We start from the raw sequence: 12,207 nt of genomic DNA, 5'->3' as shown, positions 1-12,207 counted from the left end.
GAATAGTAAAGAAAGTTGCAAAACAGACTCAAAAGCTTATCAGCCACCCACTCTTAAAATTCAGGTCTCTGAGTCTAATATTTAATATTATCTCTGCGGTAAAACCCAACATCTTAATTCCTCTCTGCACTTTTCAATAAGACTTAGAAGACATTTCTTTTTCTTCTCATTTTCTCATCTTACTCAATCTTAACCTGTATGTCTAAATATTTACGGCTGTATTGATTATATAAAATTATTTTATTTTATTTTATTTTAATTTTTTTAAATTTTAAAATAAAAATAATATTATAATAATATATTATTTAACTTTTAACAAAATATCTCATCTCGCTCCCTCCCTTCTACCACCAAGTCGTAGGACACGTGGTGGTTTCAAAACTATCATTTGAGTTTCTGATATTATTAATCAGTAGAATAGCTCAAACTCAGCCAAAAAGGAAAAAATAAAAAGCATAATACAAACTCAAATCAGACAAGACCTAAAAGACAAAAATCATGCATGCATTTGATGTCGATGGCCATCATTATTCGTGCCTTCTACTATATAAAAAGTTTTGGATTTGGTTACGTCGATGCCACGAGATATCAAGATAAAGTCGAGATATCATCAGCATATGCGGGCCCAAACCGTGGGACAAGGCCTTACATAATTGCATTAGCTTTAAAGAATGAATACCTAGATGATAACGCCCACGTAAACATCATCGAGTGATCGACCCCACTAACGCACACATACTAATTTTTTTTTAACTTAACATTTTATTTAACTTTCATACCATCTTATTATTTCATCTCAATTTACTGTATAAATTTTTTCAAACAAATTACTTAAATAACCCACCATACATCTGACGATGTTACTGTCGGTCGGGTTTCAATATATATAAATAGTATTTATGTGGTGTAAAAATAAAACCCAATATATTTTCATCATTATTGTTTTGATCATTTTGCAAAAACTCAATTCTATTTGAAATGCATAATTTGGCAATATTTTTATATATGACATGAACAAGAACTTCTACATTCAATTTCCAACCAGAAAAATGATGTAGCAAATGTGTTTTGTGATTTTATTCCTCCAAAAAAATCACAACTTAATTACTGCAGCCTGAATACTTACCCTAACCCCAATGCAGCAAAGGAGCAGATCAGCCATATTGCTGTCTAAATTACCTCCTCGGGAGGCAAATGAGCGATTTGGCTTGAGGCATTGCAGCCCCTCCCCGACGGAGTACGAGTAGTCATCAACTACTTGAAGACAAACACTTAAATTTTGCCGTTGCGTAAGCATCAACCGGCGAGAATAGGTCCAGTTATAGACTGCCCGAATAATTTACCTCCTCACGGATCAATGAGACGGGTTGAGCTAGAGGCCACATTGTCTCCCCGCAGTGGAGAGCGGGATCAGCCTCAATTACCCGAAGAACTTACCTTGACCTCCGCTACTACTAAGTGTGGGATCAACGCTAGCTTGACCCAAACTTACCATTCCCTACGATGTCAACGGGATAAAGTGGATCAGTAGCAGACTACCCGAACAAATGACCTCCCACGAGAAATAAAGGGATGCGTTGAGCTAGAGGTTGCCTTGTCTCTGCCGCGACGGAAAGCGGGTCTAGCCTTGAGGCTGCCCGAAAACTAACCCCGACCCCAATTGCGGCAAAGGAGTAGACTAGTCACATCCCTGTCCGAATTACCTCCTCAGGTGGCAAAAGGGTAGTTTGGCGTGAGGCATTCTGACCTCTCCCGACAGAGTGCAAGCCGAGCCTTTCGATTACTCGAATTCTACACCAAGGAATGCAGACATCAACTACATGGTAAAAAGCGGCAAGCATATCGCGTCATAGGCCAAAGGGCTTAGGTTTATGAAGTCTAACTCCTATGAAACTAAGGATAAAGTTATGATAACTTGTTTATTGTTCAATCAGGAATTAAATATGCAATGTCAACGAGTAGGAGTGGGTCTAGTAATAGATTGCTAGAACAAGTTATCTCCCTGCGGATCAAGGAGATGGGTCGAGCTAGAGGTTGCCTTGTCTCCTTGCGGTGGAGAGCGGGACCAGTCCCACCCAAAATAACTTACCTCAACCCTATTGCAACAAAGAACAGTCCAAATTATTTAATTTGACCACACGACCACGGTGCTACTCGGAGGGACATAGAGGAGGGTTAGAAAAACGCTTCTCGGCCTCCCCCACGAGGAGGCAACTAGAGTCTCCTAGCCGCGACCTAACTCTTAGGGGAGACTTCAATCCCCTCCAAGCCGACGATAGCAGACGAGGGCCGACATACACTGATGTCACTTCTTCTTTTTTTTTTCAGTTGCATATTGAAATAAAGCACGACAACGCAAAATGGAAGAACTAAGGAAATTGGCGGGGTAAAAGCACATCTGAGAGATCGACAACAAAAAAGAAAAAGTGTAGATATATCGGCCTCGCTAACGATATCGCTAAAGGCATTGAGAAGATAACTGAATAACCAAAGCAAACAAAGACAATACAAGCGAGGAGTTGTCGGCCAGTGGGGTTGTTGGAGATGGGTTTGGTATCGGCAGGGTGAACTGTAAAGCACTAGATGACGACAATCCCCCCGCCCGGAATGAGCCCCATAATTCCCTGCGTCAAAACCTTCAGGTCGGCCGAAAGCAAATGGCTACAAAAGATAAACAGAAATCGACAAATTACAACATGAAGCCATAAGCTTGCAAAGGAAAAATTACAACGTGAAGCGACAAGTTACAACATGAAGCTGCAAACTTACAAAGGACAGATTACAACATGAAGCGGTAAATTATAGGCTTACAATGACATACAACATAAGTTAACTAGATACAACAGAAAGTCATGGAGGCACAAGCAAACTGAAGCTTGATCAGATCATATTCTAGTTGAAGTGGCAGACATGGATCTTAATCATTACGGTGTGTTGATAACGCCAGAGATTACCTCGAAGGAAGTTAACAAGAGATGTAATGAGACAGCTAATTAGGTCGTACATTGACTGTAACCGCCAAGACACCGCAGAGAGTCACCCACCCGCTGTGGAGAGGTATGAGAAACTATTAGAAAGAGTAAAGACAGGAGAACAAAATGATGGCAGGAGGGCAATCTTGGAGCTTGAGAAGAGGCATTGCATGCTGGAGTGTACGAAAATGAAGGCTGAAAGTAAGGTTTAGCTTTGGAAGATGAGGTTTACAACTGGAACCTCAAACAACATATAAGAGCAAGATCTGTCAGAGGAGCCGGTCGAATTGCAGCCAAGGAGAATCAACCATTAGTAGACGAGATTACATCTAGCAGAGTTACCCCTAAGGGCGCTTGGAATTAGATTCCTCCCAAGGAGAGTGGTTCGTTCCACAGACACTTGGTCCAGGGGAAGCTCCCGCATACTCAGTACCCTTAGATTGCATCGAGGATTTTGGAAGATATGAGTCTTCATCCTTTCCAAGCCCTCAATGTAACCAAAGTGCTAGGCATCATCGCGAACACCACGGACATACGACAACTCCTCTCGTAAACCTCGGATGGTAGCATCTCGGGCCTACAAAGTGCGCCTAGCTACGGCCTGATCGGTCTTCAAGTCCCTCATCCATTTCCTCTCATCTTCCAGGGCCTTTTTCTTGTCTGCCAGAGACTGGGAGATCTTTTCCTACTCCCTCAATAGCCACTTGTATGACCGATCGTCAAAGTCTTGCCGCTTGCGCAGCTCCAAGTTTTCGGCCCGCAGCCACTCAAGCTCCTGCTGACAATTGTTGAGCGACCTTTGTAGCCCATCCTTCACCTTGAAGGTAAGCGCCACCTCAAGGCGAAAAAGGCCAGCCTCATCCTGAGACTTCGACAAGTCAACGAGGCCTCCTCAACCTCTTCCTTCTTCCTCCGCTCCTCCACTGCACAACATAAGGCTAGTCGGGCCAAGTGCTCTATTCTCGCTTGCCACCTCTTATCAGTCGTCCACACTGAATGCTGCAAACGGTCCAAGCCCAGCCATGAAAGTCTGGGTCAAAATCGAAAAAGGAAGCAAACAAGAAGTGTAAAAGGCTTATAGGCAAGGAACTTACCCCAGTAAAAAGCCTCTTGAGCCTTTTATCCGCCTTGCGAATGCGGTCAGCAAGGAAGCAAATCACCTGCAAGGAAAAGTAAATAATGATGGCTGATGGGATGGACAAGCCTGACGCCATTAGGCTGCGCCCCGCTCATGGGGACTTATACAGGGTAGAACGGGAAAGATGGAGAACCGTTGATCTTCTGACATGGGAACATCAACGGATCGCTGAAGACACAAGCATAGTAAAGCAAATCAGAGAACTGCGTCACATTAATGATACCACTACCTGAGAAATATGTCACATTAATGACACATTCAAAGAGGCAAGCCGCATTTGAAGGACTCTGACAAAAGGAACCGCAAAAAGGACATGAGCTCCACAGGGGTAGGCATGATCTCTTCCCCCAGACTCCTGATATAAATAGTAATTCCTAGGTACGAAAAATCTCTCTTGATTCTCTGGTCTCTAGACTCTTTCATTATTTATGAACTTCCAAAATACTCTACTAACTTTGGCATTAGAGACTCCATAGCGCCAAGACAACCCTCTCCCAGCTACTCTCTTCTTTATTTTCGCAGGCCTAGTTTTGAAGACCTGAGTTGCTCGAAACTAGCTCAAAAGCATACGAAACACGACATTAACACATGCGATCAAAGCACTGGGCTATTTTTAAAAAACATCATTATAAAGAAATTAAATAGGGTTTTTTCAAACATTAAAAAAAAAAAGTGATTTGATTCATTTTTCTCATTTATACGAATAAATTATTTTGATCATTGAAAACTTAAAAGGACTTAACGGGAAGGAGGGGCCCGAGCCGTCAGTGAGAGAGTACTGGAAGAGCTAGAATTCTAACCTTGTGTCAAGACCTACAGGCAAATGGACAGTCTCAGGTAGCCAACTTTTATGGGGCACAGGTCAAGCTGTGGATACACTTCTTTAGGGGTGTAACCGGTCCGGTCTGGTCCGATCCGGTTTTAGACAAAATTTAAGACCGAACTGGTATATACCAATTTTGTATTTTTTAAAACCGATTACGCACCAGTTACCCTCCTAAACCGGTACTTCCGGTTTTACCGGTTTCCTGTCCGGTCCGGTTCGATTTTCCTCTTTTTTTAAGACTATTGGTATAGTTATAAGTTATATATTAGTATTAGTTATAAATTATATATTTAATATTAGTATTAGTTATAAACTTTTAGTATTAATTATAAGTATAACTATAGTCTATAGTCTATATTAGACTATTAGTATTATTTATAAACTTATATGTTGTATTAATATTTAATGTAATGATTTATAAATTATAATATGAAATTATTTCATATATGAATATATGTATGAAATTATAAATTAACATTTAATGTATAAATTTATAATTATACATTATATATAAAACTTATATATATTAATATTTAATATATATATATAATATTTTGTATAAAATTTATATATAAAATTTTTTTTTATCAACCGGTCCGGTCCAAAAAATCCCTAAACCGGAACCGGATCAGAATTGGCTGGTTTTCACATTCTAAGAACCGGTCCCAGACCGAACTGGTTCAAAATCGGTAAAATCGGTTCGGTCCGGACCGATTTTCCGGTTTACCGGTTTGAATTTACACCCTTACACTTCTTGATAATGGAATCAGCGAACATTTGAGATTTTGAGAATATTTGCTCTTTGGAGAGTACAGTACGATTAAAGTTGTAAGTTATGTTTGTTGGGGGGGTGTTGAAGAAGTGTTAAATTGGTGAATCTAGTTTTTCAAGTCACTTGAAGATTGAAGATGTAGATTAAAAAGAACAAATCATGAATTTTTCTAGGAAAGTATTCAAGAATCATCCAGATAGGATCGATCTAAACCAATTCATTATATATACGAGTCAACATACCAACTATTAAACAACGATTACAAAAAATTTAAAATTATGTCTATGTATAGAATTTTTAATTAATATTAAATAGATATAGAAAATCATCAAATCAACTAAACTATGATTTAAGTAGTACGAGAGGATTGGGAAGGACGCATCTCTGGTGTACCAGTTATAGTGCCCATGATAAACACTAGGTAGCCAAGTATGGAGTAGATAACTATTGAAAGCATCTAAGTAGTAAGCACACCCCAAGATGAGTGCTCTCCTATTTTGACTTCCCCAAAGCTATTTCCCTCTCGATAATGAAGCTTATCCCCCATCGTCTCACTGGCCGAATATTTTTGTATGTGATATCCGATTCGAATCGCCTAGGACACCAGAATATTAAACCACGAATGAAGAAAGGCAGGAGAGAAAAACATATTGACTAGTGATTGTGAGTCCATTATTCATATGATTCCGTATTTAAAAAAAATGAAACCATTTAACCTATCAAGCATTTACTTTTTTAGTTAGAGACCCCAATTTTATGATTCGACAGTTCGATTCTTCTATCCGTAGAGCATATTGAATGTACAAAAATGGTTTATGTTATATAATTAGGGTAATGATCCGTCTGGACATTGGTGGAAACTAACAAGCTGGAGTTATTTAGTGCGAGTTATCTCCCTTCTTCCCTTCCTGCATCGAATCCCTCTCTTATTTGACAAAACGTCTCTCTCTCTCTCTCCCCTTTGTTAGTCATTGTCATCTCTCTGTTTTCCCACTATTAGTCACCGCAACAGCTCATCGCCGCCTCCTCCGTTGCTGACGACGTTGAAAAAACCCAAGGAAACTTTTCTCTTCTATCTCTCTTTCTCTTTCTCTCTTTGTTCAACAGTGGCAGACTCTTGTCTTCACTCCTCTCTATTTGGTTGGTATTCCACCAACTGCCGCAGCCACCCTCCACAAAATCAGAAAAATCAGGGTTTTCTCTAAAGAGAAATAATCCAAACAGTAGCCATGGGGATCTGGGTCTAAGGATCTCTCAAATCTCCATTCTCTCTGTTTGTTAAATCCTCTCAGCACCAATTGTTTTTAGATCTAAGCATATATTATAGATTGTGTTTGGTTTGGTTTTTTTCATTCCTATGTGTATTGATTCTGTTATTTGGACTCAAAGATAAGCATACAATATCTTAATTGAATGTAATGATCAATAAATTTCATTTAATTTGATATCTATCAAAATCCTACTACCAACCTTTTCTATAGATATTTGGACTATAATTCATGAACAACTCATAACAATATAGTCTTACGAATCTATGATATCCATTGGAATTTGAAACCCTTCCACAATATATATCCACTTTTGGGATGTCCTCCTGGAATGATAAATACCAATACCGACCTTATTGCTAAGAGCACTCTTATTAGATTAGATAAAAGTTAAAGTACATTTTTTATGAATGTAAGATGAATTTAACTTTTAATTATTCTATTCACATAAGTCTTCATATTGGAATAACCATTTTTTCATTATATGACAATAAAATAATAAAAGATAAATTTGGCTTTGGCTATTCACATTAAATCTCTACATTGGATTATCCATTTATTTATTAGTAATTAATAATTTTAAAAATATTTTAATTTTTTTAATTATGAAATTATTTTATTTTATCATATTTTAGTATTCATAATATTATATATTAATTAGTAATCATATTCTAATTAAATTATGGGTTAAAAAATATTATTTTTTCAATTGTCATTTAATGCTATAACCACAAACATCTAATTAAACTTATCTAAAATTCTATATAAATGTCTTAATTTACAAACCAATCCAATATTTCCCATCCAACTATATATATATATTTTTTTACCAAATTTTCTTCTACTATATAGTTTTTTTACTAAACATTCGTCTATCTAATAATCATATGTACTAAATTTTTCATCCAACCATCTTCTTTTACCAAACTTTCTTTTATCAAACAACCATATCTACTCTATTTTCCATTCAACAATATTTTTTTGCCAAACTTTCGTCTATCCAAACTTTCTTTTTGTTTTATTTTTCTTTTCAGGTTTGTACAGCTTCTTCATTTCGAGCAAAGTATAGAAGATCTCTCTATCTGTACAACTTCAAATATTAAATACAACTTCATCCACAAAATACACAAAATATAGCTTTGTATTTCCACAAAATACATTCAGGTCTTATATCCACAAAATACATTGGTAGGACTTTGTATTTCTACAAAATACATTTAGGTCTTATTCACATTCCCACAAAATACATTCAGGTCTTATCCACAAACTAGCAGCTGTATGTGTAACTTACAATTGCAGATTTACAATGGTTGAGTGGCTTATCTTCATGGCATGCTTAGTTCCAGCTCAGTTGGAGAAATGTTTGGTGACACCAGTGATGAAATAGATAAGTTCTTATTTTCATATATGAATGGATGGAAGAATCTGTATTTTTTTTTTCTAACCTAGAGGTAGCATGCTATGCAATGCAATACCAACCAAACAAGCAAGTTTACTGTAGAGAAATACCACAAACTTCAAATTTCAAAGTAGAGAAACTACCGTAGTTGTAGTTTATTCAAATGTAAACTTGAAATTTAAATTCTTGCTATTCTACTACAACAGGTCTTGTATAAATTATGTGTAATCCTCACGAAAACAGAGTATACAAAATATACACAAACATATTTGTATAAATTTTTGCTTTTTCTTTGTATACACAAACAGAAACAGAGAAGATAATTTTTACACAAACATATTTGTATAAATTCTTGATTTTTCTCGCAATACACAAACAGATAATCCTCACGGAAACAGATTTACATGCAACCCCTTAATCATAAATAGAGACAGAATTCAAGATACACAAACAACTAAACCCATATACATTCAAAGATTAGGGTTTGGAGAAAAGGAATGCGAGGGACGGCGATGTGCGGAATAAATTTAGGGATCATCAAGGGAATCGAATCTTATACGTGGAAAGAGATTACCTGAGCTTCGGAGAAGCAGATCAGCGAGAGAAAAATGGGTTTTGGTCGTTTCCATCAATAGTAGGAATGCAGTGGCGCGGTGGTGCTATGCCGTTGTTGCCGACGAGACGTGGGGTGGTGATGGATCTCTATGGTCAAAGATGAAATACTCAGGGTCTTGGCGCGAAGGGCGTCTGGGTTTTGAAAGGGAAGGGAGAAAACCGTGGGAATGGGAAAATGCAACTACCGTAGTTGATGTAGACTTCGGGAGAGAGAAACAAATGATATAAAATGGATTTGATGAATAAACAGTGTGTTTCAAATTTAGAAATTATTTTAAATGTTACTGTAACTATATTTCAAATATTTGAAATATAACTATTCCAATGTGATACATTTTATGGCTCAATAGCTAAATTTTCATTGGATTAGCTAAAAGATTTAGCTAATTTAAGCATTCTCATTAGATTGGCTAAATCCATCTTCAAAATTTAGCCAATATCACACTTTTTTACATTTGCCTATTCTATTTAAATTCAATCTCCACATTAGATTAGTCATTAAGTGTTTATATAATAATAAATTATTATTAAATTAAGAATTTTTTATTTAATTTATTTGTATCACATTTTATAATTCTATTAATTTAATATTAATAATAATTATATTCTAATTAAATTAATATTAAAAAAATCATATTTTCTAATATCATTTAATGCTAATAACAAAAAATTAAGATTAAATAATTAAAGTAAGAAATTATTATTTTAATTTTTGATAAACCAATTATAATTTTTTATATTTAGCTAATCAATAAAAATTTAAATTATTTTAAAAATGACTAATTTAATAATTTAATATAAAAAAATTTTAATACAAATTATTTAAATTTTAACTAATCTCTTAATTTGACCAGATGCTCGAAAAGTCAAGATATATCACAAGCATATGCGGGCCCAATCTGGGACTCATTAGGTATTGCATTAATTGCATTAACTTTATCAAAGTCAGCATATACAGCTGACGACGTTACTGTCGGTCGGCTTTCAAGCGACATAAAATAGAAAAATCATGCATACATTGAATATATTGATGTTTTCCACAATTTATATAAAACTTTTGGTTTTGGTACGTTGATGTCCAAGCACGGCCCTCCTGGAATGATAAAGATGAACATACCGACCTTATCGCTGAGTAAAGTCAAAGATAATATTACAAGCGAATGCTGGCCCAATCCGGGACTCACTCTGTCTTGCATTAATTGCATTAACTTTATCAAAATCAAGATATCCACCATACAGCTGGCGATGTTACTCTCGATCGGGTTTCAATATAAATAAATAGCATTTATTTGGTGTATTTAATGTCAAAAACTACCAGACTGGTATTGAAATAGTGCTCTTTATATTTATCTATAAAAATAAATAATAAATAAATAAATAAAAATATAAAGATTTACATAATTCTATATAAAAAATTACGTTCACAAATTATTTGGAAGTAAAATCTATTATAATAGATAATTTTATAATTTTTTATAACTTCACATATCTCTCAATACAATTTAAGAATTTAAAATTTCGAGAGACTAAAGATGATAACTCTCTTAAGAGAGATCTTTCAGAATCACATTGTGTGAAATTTGGATGTAAAGAAGTTGTAAAGAGTCCTTAGATTTGTAGAGATCTCATCATTTTATAAAAATTTATTTACTTATTTAGAGTGATTGAATCTCACTTATCTTATAAAGCATTTTACTTTAAGAGTATGAGTTAACTTGCCTTTTATCTCTTCTTAGTCTTATCTATCGGCTTTATTTTTTACTTTATCTTGGACTAGATTATAGGAAGTTGATTTGATCCCTAACAATTATTGTTTTGATCATTAAAAAAATTCAATCCTTCCAAACAGAATGGAGAGTCCTAAAAATTCATTATTACAACATTTTGCATTAATTATTAAATGCATAATTTTGCAATATTTTTATATATGGAATGAACAAGAACTTCTGCTTTATTTCCAACCAGAAAAATAATATAGCAAATGTGTTTTGTGATTTTCTTCCTCTGAAAAAAATGAAACCGGACCAATTTCAATTTTCCACATGAATGTGGATCACTTTACAATTGGAATAGGACGTTCTAGTGGTGGTGGGCTTCCGCTTTGATTCGGTAACTTTAGAGATGGTCCAAGCTGCTACTGGACTTTTTGGTACATGAAGAAAAAAAGTTCGGCCCGTTTCTCCTATTTTTACTTCTTCGTCTTCTTTTCCTGGATTTGACAGAAAGATGTTGTGCATTAGGTTTGAACATGGTTTATACATAAAAGATTATCTTATGGACCTGCCTGAGGCCCATATGTTACACGGTCAATGGAATAGAAAGCAATGGGGGGAAAAAATGATGCCGAATTCAATTGTGAGACATTCGAATTTGACAGAGTACAGCCCGATATCTGTCGCCTCGTCAAGCGAATCCAAGTAACAAAAAAGGCCTTGGCCCACAGCCCAGTTTGGTCTGAGGTTGTGGAATCAAATCAATGGGCCTGTTTGGTTTGCAAATTTTTGAGATAATTTTGAAAAAAACTTAGATGTATTATTTATTAAACTTTGTAAAAGGAGAGAGAATTTTGATTTCGAACTTTATCTTGCGATATGTTTTGTATAGGATTTTGTGAAAGTCGAGGATGGAGTTTAAAATTTTTCTTGCGAGTCAACCACTATTGATGAGAGGCCCGGTGGCCACGTATATAATTGGGTTGTAACTCATAGAAACGGAAACCCAGTCATGATGGTCAGTGGCAGGCCGAAACCGAAAAGATCAAAACCCCATCGAATGAGGGTGACAGCTGAAGCCTCAAACATAACCCAATTAATAGCTATACCAATATTTCCTATATCAATAATTTTTTTTTTTTTTTTGTTCATTACAAATATTTGATATATAGATGATGAGTAGAACAATTCTATTAATTTTAAAAAAAAATTAATATATAAAATATGTGGTATGGAGCAATAAATATCTTCTATATTTAAAAATTGTAAGACAAGTCTCACGCCCCCACTTGAAAATTGAACCGTGTTGATGTCTTTAGGTCTACGAGTACTGATTTCAACATTGTACTTTACTTATGAAATATAATTTTATTTTAAAAATAAATTTTATTATATAAATTATTTTAATGGTGTCATTTGAGATTCAAATAATACCAAAGCATGCTAACCTTTTTCTCCTCCACTCTTCCATGCTTGCACCCAACAAACTACTGTAGATTCCAATC

Source organism: Juglans regia, chromosome 11 (assembly GCF_001411555.2).
Source record: "Juglans regia cultivar Chandler chromosome 11, Walnut 2.0, whole genome shotgun sequence".
In the NCBI taxonomy this organism is placed as follows: Eukaryota; Viridiplantae; Streptophyta; class Magnoliopsida; order Fagales; family Juglandaceae; genus Juglans; species Juglans regia.
Note: the sequence above shows the minus strand (reverse complement) of the source record.